At 34.7% G+C, this 15,463-nt stretch overlaps 1 pseudogene; it reads right to left on the minus strand.

The window, feature by feature from the left end:
• Positions 1-358: 358 nt before the first annotated feature.
• Positions 359-1,279, minus strand: LOC141511503 (olfactory receptor 2T5-like; annotated as a pseudogene).
• Positions 1,280-15,463: the final 14,184 nt, after the last annotated feature.

The following is a 15,463-nucleotide window of genomic DNA, read 5'->3' on the forward strand; positions in this document are numbered from 1 at the left end:
TCTTAAACAAGAATATTTTATTAATGTATAAAATATGTTATTTGTACAAAATGAGAATAAATAAATATTAAATGTTAAAAAGTAAAAAATACAACATTGTACAGAATAGTGAATAAGTCTCAGAGACTTAGCCATTTGTTCAAAGTAAACTAGGTAGCAAGTTATGGATAGCATATATAAATGCTTATATTCTAATTTAAATGTTGAATATTTTTTCACTGTCAGAAAATCATTAACCAAGAAGGTTTTATGAAGTCTCAAAGAAATCAATTTAATTTGAAAAGACAAAGTATGTGACATGTCCATTCACAAGAGGATGATATTTGTAGTATTTTAAAAAATATTTGAAGACTATATTCTACTTTTGAAAGTTAGCTAAAACCAGATCTGACCATGGGACTTTCTTCAAAGCTGCTGTGACATCTTTATTCCTGAGACTGTAGATGAGAGTGTTCAAAATAGGTGTGAGAATTGTGTAGAAGACAGACACTGTCATATCCTTTTCAGCCATATGATAAGAAGGTGGAAGCATGTAAGTATAGATAGCAATTCCACAGAAGAGAATAACAACAGTTAGGTGGGAGGAACAAGTAACAAATGCTTTACTAGCTGAATTCACCCTATACACTGTGAAGAGAATAAGGGAGTAAGAGCTTGAAATAACTATTACAGGAATGAGGAGCATAAGGACACAGCACAGGTACATGACGATCTCAGAGTGAAGTGTCTAAGCAGGAGAGTTTCAGCAAGGCTGGGACCTGACAGAAGAAGTGGTGATTCTCTCAAGATTTACAAAATGGGAAGTTCATGGTGAGCATAAAACCATCAGTAGAACCAAGGAACCAACAGACACTTGCAAGAATTGTGCAAATTCTATGGTTCATAAGGATGACGTAGTGGATGGCCACATAACTGTCATAGGACATGACTGCCAAAAGGAAGAACTCTGCTCCCACAAGTGTTACTTAAAGAAACATCTGGATCCCATAGCTTGGAACTGAGATGTTATGAATCCCAGTCACCTGATCCAACAACATCTAGGGCACAGTGAATGAGATATATATCATGTCCATGAGGGAAAGTTGCTTAATGAAGAAATACATGGGAGCATGGAGGTGGGGATCATTTTGAATCAAAAAGATCAAGGTGGCATTCCCAGTGAGAGCTACTATGGAAAAAAAAAGAATATCAGTGATTATAGGAGAGAACAGTATTTGCTTTAGTTAAATAGTCCCAACAAGATAAAATCATTTACCAAAGTTTGATTCTTCATCCTCATATTTGTTTCATGTCATCTGACCTAGGAAAGATCAAAAACAACCAAAACAAGAAAGGATTTTATATTGTGTCCATTATACATGAATGATTAAAAACGTTTGCTAATCTTGAAAGAAAAAAAAAACTATTGATTGTTCTAAGAGGAGTTTTCACCTAATAGGATTTTCACCGATGTATGATAAAGATGATATAACTTGAACATAAAGATAGATTTTTGGGTCATTTTAAAAATGCTGAAATTTTGCCAGATTATTCTCATATAAAATAGTGTTTCAGATAAGTTCTGCAGGCCTCAAATAAACATCTTAGAAAACATTATACAAATACCCATTTCCCATTTATTTTTGTTATGTAATTCAACATAACCAAAATGGAGTTCATTATGCTTCTCTTTTGAAACTTTTCTGTTAACGTCAAGAACATTAAAATATTCTCTATCACCCAGTCTCCCAATCTTAGTGTTATCCTGAACTTTTCACTATCACTCCCTCCACATTTATAGCACGATGTCAAATCATGAAGTCTCAACTTTCATAACATCTTTTATATAGAACTCATTTTCTCTACTCACGTGCTCAATCATCCTACTTGAACCCATTATCTTTTCCTTTTCCAGATGTTCACCTGAAATCTTGCACAGTCTCTAATTAGTTCTCCTGCCAAAAAGTTCTTCCTACTCTTATTTATTCTCCTAAGTGATTTTCCTAAGGCATATGCCTGATTAAGTAACCCCATATTCAGTAAACTCCAATGTCTTCCTATTTCCTCCATGACCAAATTAAAACAGTAAGACTTCTGTTTATTATTGAAAGTTCTTCATAACCCAGCCCTTTTCTACATTTCCTACATTTCCTAAACTTTCATTTCCACAATCCAAGAAAATTGTTCCAAAGGCTCTTCTTTACACACAATATTCCACCTACCTTTTCCATATCTTTACATTGACTATCTCCCATACTTGGAATGGTCTCTCTTTTAACTTCCTATATCTCTGTTTCTCTGACTTTCTTCAAGGCTCAGACTTTCTCAGTTTCCGCCAGATGTTACTATCTTTTCTACTAAAAGTTTATTTCTTTTTCCTCCTACTCCTTTTAATGTTGTATATGCCTAGTTATTTACATGTTATTTTCCCTTTTACAATATGAACTTCTTGAGAGTGTGGACTCTTTTTGTTTTTCGTTTTATCCCTAGCTTTGCACAATGAATGACACATGGCCAATAAATAATGAATTTTTGTGGATTAACTAAAATATGTCAAATTTACTTTCTCTGATAGGCAGAAGTATAGTAAGAAAGGGTCTTTATATACATACACACACACACACACACACACACACACACACACACACACAACCACACACATATATATATATATATGATATATACTAGATACAGAGCTTTATAAATATCTTTTCATGTTGGCAATAATTATTTACACATCTTTTAAGTTAAAATCAAAATTTAAGATTAAAAATAACTCCATAATTCTAAAAAAGCAAGCAAATAAGCATATTTAAGCACCTATTAAGCACCCTGCTAAGGACTTAACAACATGATATGAAAAAAAATTCCATTTGATCATCACTACAACCTTAGGAATTATGTGCTATTATTGTACCTATTTTATAGTTGAGGATATATATGTGGTAGACATTGATTGAATAACTTACCCAGGGTCACGTTTCTAGTAAATATGTGAGGTTACATTTGAACATAGGTCTTCCTGACTTCAGGAAAAGTACTTTATAATTATATCAATTAATATATGAATACTTCTATTTCTCTCAATTCAATTATTGGACTCTTCTTCACTCTCCAAAGAGCTTTTCATAAAAATTCATGTATCATTGAATGAACCTATAAAAATATATTTATGTATGATACTTTTACCTAAGAGCCTATGTACTTCCTATCTGGTCTTTGCTTCACCTATGAATTTCTTGATGTGTAAAAAAGATGTTTGACATATCAACTTTCAGATCCTTTTGAGTGCTAACATGCTACAGTCCTATGTGTCTATTGCTGAATTTGTTCAGATATGTGAAAAGTATAACCAATGTTAGGTGATTTCTTCATATCATTTCTCCCACTTAGAATGACCATCTATTTTCCTCTTTGACAACTCATATCCTAGTTTATATATTTTTGTTTAAAATAGTTGATGGAATTTAGTCATTTCTGCATTCTGTATAAATGAAACTTTTTGATACCTCTAATTTCTTCAGTGGAAAAAAATAGCCCAAGTTTGATCTACTGTAAAGAAAATGAAATAGTCTCAGCTATTCCCAGAAGCCAAAAAGTGGTGCTCTTCTGACTACAAATGCATATTATTCTTATAGTAATCTCTTCAGAAAATGATCAAAATAAGAATACATTTGGAAAGTGTCGTTTCCTTATCAATGTGAAAACTGAGATTACACAAAATAAAGTAATTTTTTAAAAAAAATTAAGACTGATATTAGAAGAATCAACATGATAATAGCTAGACTTATCTATTTTATACCCATTTAGAAAAAAATCTGAAAAGTTAGTGTTAAAATCCAAATACCAGAGCTGCTGTTGAGAGCGTATTAAAAAAGTCATTAGAGGGACCTCCTCTGTTGCAGCTCTATATAAATGTTTCAATGAAAGTTACAGTCAGGATGATGCATCAAGAGCTGCCCCTGAGTGAAGGGGAAGTAAGAAGAGATAGTTTTAAATGAAAAGAATGAGGTCACAATATTACATCACCCACTTTTTCACCTTAATTAAGGAAAAATTCTGGAAACCAAATTGAATTAAAAGAATACTGTCTTGGGAACAAGTGGTTGAATGGGGGTTCATAGCTCTCACTCTACCTATCATCATGATCTGGAGAAAATTACTTAGCTTTTTTGAACTTTAGTCTCTATGGAAAATTCCTAGTTATCTCTTCCTGATCCTAAATTTCATGTTTTTATATCTATTAGGAAATTTCTGAGAACTTGGAAAGTAATGTGTTTGAAGCAATACAGAAAGTTGAATTACTTTCTTTCAAAATGTTTTTATTAGTTCATTTTTCTTTTGAAAATTCAAACTTTTCAGCAAATACCAAATCATTCAATCACTTGACAAAGAATATTCCCCCAAAATGAATAAAAAGATCCATCCCTACTATATATATAAAGTAGGGAACGATTTCTATTTCCTAAGGCTTCCAATTCCATCTTTGCATAGAACTCATTTTTTAATGATATTTCTTATTTAGATGAAGTTTAAATTTACTTTTTTTTGAAATTTATAAATTAAATAATTCTAAGCCCTTTTCAATGTGAATCATGTACACTATAACCATTCTCTTCTATAGGCTAAATATTCCAAATTTTTCAACCAATATTGAAATGAAATAAACTTAAATCTATTAATCATTCTGGTTATTTTCTCTGTATGCTCTGTAGCTCATTTAAAAAGGGTCAATAAGAACCAATAATAGCTTTCCAAATGAGTTCTTTTTTGTTAGTTTTTGCAAGGAAGTGGGGTCAAATGACTTGCCCAAGGTCACACAGCTAGGTAATTATTATGTGTCTGAGACCAGATTTGAACTCAGGTCCTCCTGACTCCAGGACTGGTGCTCTATCCACTGTGCCACCTAGTTGCTCCGCAAATGAGTTCTTCCCAAAGTAGAATAATGGATCAATATCATTTCTTTGTTCACAGATTTTATTTCTTATGTATCCTAAAGGGCAAACTTTTGGGCCTGTCATATCACTTGTTTGACTCACATAACAACATGAAGGTATTGTATAGTTATGTATTACCTACTTTACACTTACAAAATTTATTTGGGAATACATGTAAGAATTTTCATTTATGCTTATTGGATTTAAATTTTTTTTTATTTGGTCCAGAATTTTATATTATCAGGCTACTTTTGAATTCTATCATTTATTTTGATAAATTTCCTTCCTAGGTTTCTGTTTTCTGTGAACTCAATGAGCTCATAATCTATTCCTTTGTCCAAATCACTAATTTAAAAAAATGGTTCGGGGTAGGGTCAATATTGCAAAATAAAAAGAGGAACTCTTAAGCTCTCCCCAAACCTCTTCTAATTCATTTAAATAATTACTCTAAACAATCTGTAGACTTGACAAAACCAACCAAACTATGGAGAAAAATAATTTTGCAGCCCAAAGATATCAACAGGAAAGTCTCTTGTTCCTCAGTGAGAGAGGTACATTATCCATAACATATCATGCCATCACAGCCTTGGCCCCAGCTGACCAAAAGAATGCCTTGCAAATCTTTGAACCATCATCAATAGCTACTGCTTCTTGGGAACTTAGCTACCAGATGGTAATGTATTGAAGAACTGTTTAGAAGGAGATTACAGGGGTCTCCTTGCTAGCACTAAGACAGGACTCTTGTTTTGCCCATACTCATATTCATATCATAATCCTGGCTTAGACTGCCAGTGCAAGGAGGAGAATTAACACATCAGAGGTTGTAGCCACAGTGGAACAGTTTCTTTCCTCACAAGTTCAGGCAAGAACAGTATGCAAGTAAAGCAGCTAGGTGGTACAGTGAATAGAGCACCAGCTGTGGAGTCAGGGGGACCCGAGTTCAAATCTGATCTCAGTTACTTAATAATTAGCTGTGTGACCTTGGGCAAATCACTTTACCCCTTTACCTCACAAAAACCAAAAGAAAAAAATAAAGAAAAGAAAAGCATGCTCGTGGTCACTCATATAACAGAACACATGACAGGAAAGTAGTAAACACCTTTCCTTAGATCATACTACCTTGGAAAAACTGAAAACATATAGGTCTCTAGAAGTATTTCTGAAAACAGCTTCACAAAACACCAGAAGCATGGGACAGTGTGCCCACTGCCCTAGATGAAGAGTTCTTTTTTAACAAAGTTAAAAGTGAAGTTAATTTGGATAGTGAGCAAATAACAGAAAGTTCTGACTGGAGAAAGTTACTATGGTGCCACAGAAAGGTACTAAAACAAAACACATGCTCAGAAGAAGATAATGAATTCAAAACTTCTACATCTAAAGGCTTCAAGACATATATGAATTGGTCTCAGGTCATAGAAGAGCTCAAAAAGATTTTGAGAATCAAGAGAGGTAGAGGAAAAATTGGAAAGCAAAATAAGAGTCATGCAAGAAAATATTGATAAACAAGCCAACAACTTGGTAAATGAGGCACAAAAATTCTGAGGAAAATAATGTCTTAAAAAATACACTAGACCAATGAGGAGAAGAATAAAACCTAGATTCAACCAAATGTTTCCAAGAGGTACAAAAATTCAGTGAAGGAAAAAGCTCCTTAAAAAGTAAATTTTTTCCAAATGGCAAAAAGGTATAAAACCTCACTGAAGAAAATAATTGCTTAAAAATTATATTTGAACAAATAAAAGCTAATGCCTTTATGAGAAATCATGAAACAATAAAACTAAACCAAAAAATCAAAAAATAAAATAGAAGACAAGGTGAAATATCTCAATGGATAAACATAACCTAGAAAACAAATCCAGAAAAGATAATTTAAAAATTGTCAAACTACCTGAAAACCCTAATAAACAGCCAAGACATTTTTCAAGACTTTGTCCAGTAACACTGACCTGATATTCTTGAAAAAGAGAGTAATATATATAAACAATTCATTGATCACATCCTGAAAGAGATTACAAAATGAAAATTCCCAAGAATTGCAGAACTGCCAAATTACAGAGCTCTCAGTTCAAGGTCAAAATAATGCAAGCTGCAAGAAAAAAAACAATTCAAGTATTATGGTGAGTCAAGGTAAAACAAAATGTAGCAATTTCTATACTTAAGACTGGAGGAGGGCATGAAATTTGATTACATCTAAGAATCACCTTCCCAGATAAAATGAATACAGTCCTTCTGGGGAAAATGGATATTGAATGAAATAGAGAACTTCCAACAATTTGTCTTGAAAAGACTGGAACTTAATGGGAAATTGCCTTTCTATAGTAAGACTGAAGAAAAATATAAAAATAGAAAAAGGAAAAGGAGATCATTAGAGACCTAAGTTTAAACTGTTTACATTCTTACATGGGAAGAATATACATAGGAATTGTCTCAATATTAGGTCAATTAGAAGGAGGTTATACAAACAGAGTGCACTGGTGTGAGTTGAATATGAAGGCATGATTTAAAAAAATAAAAATTTAAGAGAGGAATGAAATGGTAGAAAGGGAAATAGGGAAGTAGAATGAGATAAATTATCTTATATAACACAGAAAAGAAAAAAAAACTTTTAAAATGGAAGGGAAGATGGAAGAGGTGAGTGAATATTACTTCCATCAGAAATGGCTCAAACAGATAATAACAAACACACTCAAATCCATCCTACCTTACAGGAAAGGAGAAAAGGATCAGGAGATAGAAGAAGAACATATTTAAGGAGGGGGATAGTCAGAAGGAAAATACTACTGGGAAGAGACAGGATAAAAGGAGAGAGAGTTTATAGAATAAATGAGAGGGAGAATATGTTGGAGGGGAAATACAGCTGTATATATAGTGCTTGTGAAAAAACATTCAGGCAAAGTTCTCAGATAAATGCCTTATTTCTCTAACATGTAGAGAACTAGTCAGTTTATGTAAATAAGAATCATTCCCCAATTGCATAATGATAAAAGGATATGAACAACTTTTAGGTGAAGTAAACAAAAATATCTTTTTCCATATTGAAAAAAAATCCTCTAACCTCTTATACAACATGCCATCCATATTCTAAGAGAAAATAGTATAGAATTTGAATGCAGAGCAAAGTGTACTATGTTTACCTTTTAAAGTTTCTGTTTTTGCTTTTTCCTTCTTACTCATGGTTTTTCCCCCTTAGTGCTAATTCCTCTTTTAAAACATGACTAATATAGAAATATGTTAAACATGATTGTACATGTACTTTTAGTCAGCTTGTTCACCACTATCAGGAGGAAAGAGAGAAAGGAGGATGATAGAAAAATAAGCTTGCAAATGGATGTGTTGAAAACTATCTTTGCATGTAATTTGAAAAATAGAATAAAATTTTAAAAAATGTTCTAACTTATTATTTATTAAAGAAATACAAATTAAAACAATGCCTGTTAGATTTTTTAATAGGACAGAAAGGAAAAATGGCAAATTTTGGAGGGGATATGGGAAAAATTAACTGTGAACTGCTTCAGCCCTTCTGTGGAAAAATTTGGAACCAAAGGTCTATCAAACCACTTATACCCCTTGAACTGACACGACAGATAAAAAAACAAAAAGGAAAAGGACCTCTATGTGCAAAAATATTTATGGTAGCTCTTTTCTCTGATGGCTAGAATTTGGAATTTAAGAGAATGTCCTGAAATCGAGAATTGATGAACAAGTTGTAGTATGTAGTATACAGCACAAAATTATTGTGCTATAAAAAATGATGAGCAAGGTGCTCTCCAAGAAACCTGGAAAGACTTACATGACAAAATGAAATGTACTACATAGAAAATAACAGCTTTTAATGATTTAGCTACTCTCAGGACTTATGATGAAAAATGTTATCCATTCTCAGAAAAAGAACTGATGGTATCTGAATACAGATAGAAGCATACTTTTTTAAACTTTCTTTTTCTTTTTTTTTACAATGGATTTTTATATCTGACAATATTCAATGTCCGTCACAAACTCAATATATAACATTTAAGTAAGAGATTAAACTTACAATTCACAGTACAGAATAGTGCTAAGAAAATCAAATTCAAGTTCTGGATTCAATATTTAATAGCCAAAGTGACCATTAGGATTTTTTTTTTAATTTAAGGCAATGGGGTTCAGTGGCTTGCCCAAGGTCACACAGCTAGGTAATTATTTTTAATATTTATTCTCATTTTGCACAAATAATTTTTTTATATTAATAAAATATTCTTGTTCAAGAATAAATGAAATACCCCCTCCCCCAATAAATATAGACTTGCTTGAGCGATAAAGGGGAGAGAAAAAAATTAAAATTAAAAAAATAATAGTAATAATTGTAGGTATGGCTAGGTGGCGCAATGGACAGAGCACCAGCCCTGGAACCACGAGCACCCGAGCCCACATCCGGCCCCGTAGACCCAACCATCACCCAGCTGTGTGACATGCAAGCCACCTAAACCCCACTGCCCTGCAAAACCAAAAAAAAAAGAAAAGACCCAAAATAAAATAAAATAGTAATAATAGTAGGGGTGGCTGGGTGGTGGACAGAGCATTGGCCCTTGAGCTAGGAGCACCCGGGTCTAAATCCAGCCTCAGACAACCAACAATCACCCTGCTATGCATCTCCAGGCAGGCCACACAGCCCCATTTGCCCTGCACCCCGCCAAAATAATAATAATAATAATAATAATAATAATAATAATAATAATAATAAAATGTGCTTCAGTCTTTGTTCCAACACTAACAACTCTGTCGTGGGTGGATCACATTCTTTATGGTAAGTCCATCGCAAAAGTTACTTCCATATTTTTCCAACATTGCCATGGCTGATCGCAACTCCCTCATTTTGTATTTCTCCACTACCACGTACTATATTTTCTCTCTCCTTTCACTCTGACTCTGCTGTAGGGTAGCTGAGTGGCACAGCAGACAGATCCTTGATCCTGGAGCCAAGAAGCCCTGAGCCCCCATACCACTCCTTAGGCCCAGCATCCACCTGGCCCTATGGTCCCGGATAGGCCATCCAATCCCAGCTCCTTTCAAGAAGTAAAAAAAAGAAAATGTGTTATATCTGCCCACTCTCCCCCCATGGTCCATCCTCTCCTCCATCACTCACATCCCCCCCTTCCCCCATTCCCCTTCTCTCCTTCTTACTCCAGATGTCTATACCCCATTGAGAATATATGCTGTTTCCTCTCCTAGACACCCCTGATGAAAGCGAAGAATTCCTCATTCCCTTTGCCTTCCCCCCACTTCCATATCATTGCAATAGCTCATTGTAATAAAGAAAAATCTTATTATATGAACTATCTTGGCCTATTCCCCCTCTCATTTTTCTTTCTCCCATTACATTTCCCATTTTTTTTCTATTGACTCCATTTTTACACCATATTTTATCTTTGAATTCAGCTTTCTCCTGTGCTTCAACTATAAAAGCTCCCTCTACCTGCTCTATTAACTGAGAAGGTTCATATGAGTATTATCAGTGTCATTTTTCTATGCAGGAATACATGCAGTTCATCATCATTAAGTCCCTCATATTTTCCCCCTCTCCTCCAATCTCCATGCTTCACCTGAGTCCTGTATCTGAAGATCAAACCTCCTGTTCAGCTCTGACCATTCCAAAAGGAACATTTGAAATTCCCCTGGTTCATTGAAAGTCCATCTTTTTCCCTGGAAGAGGACATTCAGCCTTGCTGTGTAGCTCATTCTTGGCTGCATTCTAAGCTCTTTTGCCTTCCGGTATACGATATTCCAAGCCCTACGAGCTTCCAATGTAGTTGCTGCTAAGTCCTGTGTGATCCTGACTGCAGCTCCACGATATTTGAACTGTGTCCTTCTGGCTGCTTGTAATATTTTCTCTTTGAATTGGGAGTTCTGGAACTTGGCTATAATATTCCTAGGGGTTGGTTTTTTGGGATTTCTTTCTCGAATATCAGGGCAATTTTCCTGTAGTAATTCTTTGAAAATGATGTCAAGGCTCTTTTCCTGATCATGACTTTCAGGTATTCCAATAATTTTCAAATTATCTTTTCTGAATCTGTTTTCCAGATCAGTTGTTTTTTCAATGAGATGTTTCATATTTTCTTCTAATTTTTCATTCTTTTGGTTTTTTAGTATTGTATGCTGACTTCTCATAAAATCAGCAGCTTCCTTCAGCTCCATTCTACATCTGAAGGATTTGTTTTCCTCAGAGAGCTTTCTTATATCTTTTTTCCAATTGGCCAGTTCTGCTTTTTAAAGCATTCTTTTCCTCAGTATCTTTTTGAACTTTTTTATCCATTTGGCCTAACCTGGTTTTTACCATGCTATTTTCTTCAGTATTTTTGGGAATCTCCTTTACTAAGCTGCTGACTTCTTTTTCATGTTTTTCCTGCATCTCTTTCATTTCTTTTCCAAATTTTTCTTCTATCTTCCTCACTTGATTTTCAAAATCTTTTTTGAGCTCTGTCATAACCTGAGCCCAATTTCTGTTTTTCTTGGAGTCTTTAGATTCAGGAACTTGGACTTCCTCATCTTCTGACTGAGTATTTTGATCCTTCTTGGGATCATAGACAAAGTGTATTTCTCAATGGATTTCTCAATCTCTCCTCTTTTCTCTCTGTTTACTCATTTCCCCGGCCTATGCCTGGTCTTGGGTGCTTCCTGAGCTTTTGAGTATTATTGGGACACTCCTCCAACAAGTATCTCCATGTGTGAAGCACTGTCCCCCATCCTGGTCTGTGAATGACTGCAAGCACACCCCTCTGCCATGGGGCTGGGGTGGGAGGGGGCCCTGCTGTTCTATGGGGGGCCTAGACTTTTATAAGGATCTGAATGTGGTCAAAGCCCCAGAGTCCTGTTCCAGGGATAGAGGTCAGACCTTGGCAGTCACTCTCCTCTCCCCTATCTAGGCTGAGCACTCAAGCCTGGGGACTCCTGCTTACTGGCTCTACCTGCTTCCAGTTCCACATCTGGGCTGCTGGCCACATTGCTTGCTGAGTGTCCTGAGGGCTGGTTTTCACAACTCGCACTGGCAGAGGTCTTCCTGCTGATCTTCTAAGCTCTGCCCAGTGCTCCCCAGTGTGTACATCAGGAAACTGCCCCTGTTGCAGTGAGCCCTGGCTCCCAGCATCCTAGGGCTGCCTCCAGGAAGCTGAAGTTCCTTCCCTATGGTGGACCTCCCCTCTAACCCCGTGGAGCAGAGCCTTTCCACTATTTTCCAGGTTACCTTGGGCTGGAGAACTGTTTCACGGGATCCCTCTGTGGGTTCTGTCTCTCAAAAATTTAGTTACAGTCCTTATTTTGTAAGTTTTGAGCACCTAAGAGAGACTCCTTTCCTGTCACTATCATGGCTCTGCCTCCCCCAACCCTGCTCTCGAGTTACTTCCTTTAAAATGTTATTTTTATTTCAGTTTTCTTTTGAAAAAGCAATCTTTTGAAGAAACATAAAATTAACAAAACATTGACAAAGTATATTTACTGAAATTACCAAAAAATTCCTTCTCTACTTTGCTTGAAAATTTTTAATAAACGGACAATCACTCTTTAATATTTCCAGTTACATCTTTGCTTAGCTCTCATTTTTAGGAAATTTGTTCCTCTATCAAACTTAAATTTACTTCTTTGGAACTTATATTGCTAATCCCTTTTTAATGTAACAGAATGGGGTAAGTTATAATACATAAAAGATGACAAATCTTTTGCAGTGGAAGGAAAAAGGGGGATAAGAGGAAAAGCAAATGAAACTTAATCTCATCAAAATTTACTCAAAGAGGGAATAACACACACTCATCTGGATATAGAACTCTATCTTACCCTATAGGAAAGTAGGAAGGAAAGGGATAAGAGGAAGGGAAGTGATAAAAGGGAGGGCAGATGGAAAGAATCATAAATAAGACATCTTTGAGTCAGGACAATGTGAGAGGAGAGAGAATAGAAAAAAAACATATGGAGAAATAGGATGAAGGGAAATACAGTTGGCAAGAGAAGCTGTGAACAAAATTTTGAAGTACATTTCTTGATATAGGTCTAATTTCTCAATCATAAAGAGGACTTAGTCAAATTTAAATAAATAAAATCATTCCCCAATTGATCAATGATAAAAAAACTGAAGATCATGCTGATGAAGTAATCAAAACCATGTACAGTCACATGAAAAATATTTCTAACTCTATTGACTGAAAAAATGCAAATTAAAACCATTCTGAGACACTGCCTCATAGCTTTTAAATTGACTAATAGCAAATAGCAAATGGCAAATATTAGAGGGGATATAGGGAAAATGAGACATTAATGCATTGTTAATGGAGTTGTGGACTGATTCAATCATTCTGTAGAGCAATTTGGAACTATACCCAATATGCATAAACTTTGACTTAGCAATACCACCACTAGGTTCATATAACAAAAGAACCTAATTCTAATTCTAATTCTAATCTGGTGGCAAGGAATTAGAAATTGAGGGGACACATATCAATTGAGAAATTGATGAGCAAATTATGGTATGTGATTTTGATGGAATCCTATTCTGCCATAAGAAATTATAAGCAATTATATGATATATACAATTTATAAGCAATTAATGCCTTAAGAAATTATAATACTTGATGATTATTATCAAGTCTTTCTTCTACTCTCAGTTCCTTTCTCTTCTCTAACATAAACATTTCTAGTCCTTCTCTCCTTCTTTAAATGACATAAATTTAAATCTATTTGCCATTCTGGTTATATTCTTTACATGTTTTCCTGCTTATTTAAAAGTGATAGGCAAAAAGCAAAGACAGCTAGATAGATGAGTTCTTCCCAAAGCATAGTAAAAGAGGATTATCACTTCCTTTTCCACAGACATTGCTTAACCCTTAGGTAGCTCAAATGTCAAAATTTGGGTGCTGCCTTATATCCTATTTAATTCATTCTGAATATCATGTTATCACTTATTCTGCACTTTCAAAATTTATTATTAAACATAAGAATTTACATTTATCCTTACTGAATTTCAATTTTCCTTATCTAGTCCAGAATTCTATCCTGCCAAGATATTTTTGAATTCTGATTGTCATTCATTTTGCTAGATTTACTTTCCAGATTTCTGTTACCTGCAAACAGAAATTTGATAAGGATTCTTTTATCCAAATCTTTGACTTAAAATTTATTTTAGGGGGCAGAATCAAGATGATTGAGTGAGAGGAAGAACTCAATTGGGCTCTCACCCTAAACCTTTCAAATATCTTTAAATACTGCTTCTAAAAAACTTCTAGAGTGGAAGAACATCCAAAAAGACAGATTGTTACAATTCTGCAACCCAAGGTCAGCAGAAGAGTTCACTGAACCAGCATGAGAGAGAAGCACAGTTCAGTGCAGGCAGACCTAGCCACAGCAAACCAAAGCAGACCTTAGGAGTTACTGTTTCAGTAGCATCAACTGCTTCTGCAGTTCTCAGTTCACCGTTTTAAGGGGATCAAACAACTGATCAGAAGAACAATACAGGAATCTCATTTCTAGTACTGAGTTGGGACTCTCTTTTTGCCTTTCTGGGACCTGGGTTGCAGTTCTAAGTGGCAATGCCAGGGTGAGGGGCACATAAGTAATACCAACTACACCACGAAGATAACTAGAATAATATCTAACAGTGGAGTTAGGTCTCTCCTCATAATTCCAGGGCAACAAAAGGTACTTGTTGTCATTTACAGACCAGAGTACAAGCCAGGAGAGTGGTAGTAAATACCTCTCCTTAGATTATCACACATTGAAAAAAATGGAACATGTATAGGTGCTCTGAAGTATTACTGGAAACAACTGCACAAAACCTCAGAACATTGGGACAACATGCCCACCACCAGGGAAGCAGAGCCCTACTTTGGCAGAGTTAAACATGAAATAATAGGTTAGGGAAATCATTATTGTTTTGTTCATAAAACCAACTCTTGGTTTTATTTATTAGTTCAATAGTTTTCTTGCTTTTGATTTTATAAATTTCTCCTTTAATTTTTAGAATTTCTAATTTGGTATTTTATTGAGGGTTTTTAATTTGTTCTTTCTCTTACTTTTTTAGTTGCATGTTTATTTCATTGATTTCCTCTTTCTCTAATTTATCCATGTAAGCATTTAAAGATATAATATATCCCCTGAAAGCTGCCTTGGCTGTGTTCCATAAGTTGTGGTATGTTGTTTCATTATTGTCATTATCTAGGATGAAATCATTAATTTTTTCTATAATTTATTGTTTGATTCACTCATTCTTTAAAATGAATTTATTTAGTTTCCAATTAGTTTTGGGTCTATATCTCCCTGGATCAATATTGCATGTGATTTTTATTGCATTATGATCTGAGAAAGATGTATTCACTATTTCTGCCTTTCGGCAATTGATTATTAGGTTTTCATGCCCTAGTACATGGTCAATTTTTGTGTAAGTGCCATGTACTGCAGAAAAGAAAATATATTCCTTTCTATTCCCATTCAATTTCCTCCATAATTCTGTCATGTCTAGGTTTTCTAACAATCCATTTACCTCCTTAACTTCCTTCTTATTTATTTTATGGTTAGATTTATCTAAATCT

Source organism: Macrotis lagotis, chromosome 2 (genome assembly GCF_037893015.1).
Source record: "Macrotis lagotis isolate mMagLag1 chromosome 2, bilby.v1.9.chrom.fasta, whole genome shotgun sequence".
NCBI lineage: Eukaryota > Metazoa > Chordata > Mammalia > Peramelemorphia > Peramelidae > Macrotis > Macrotis lagotis.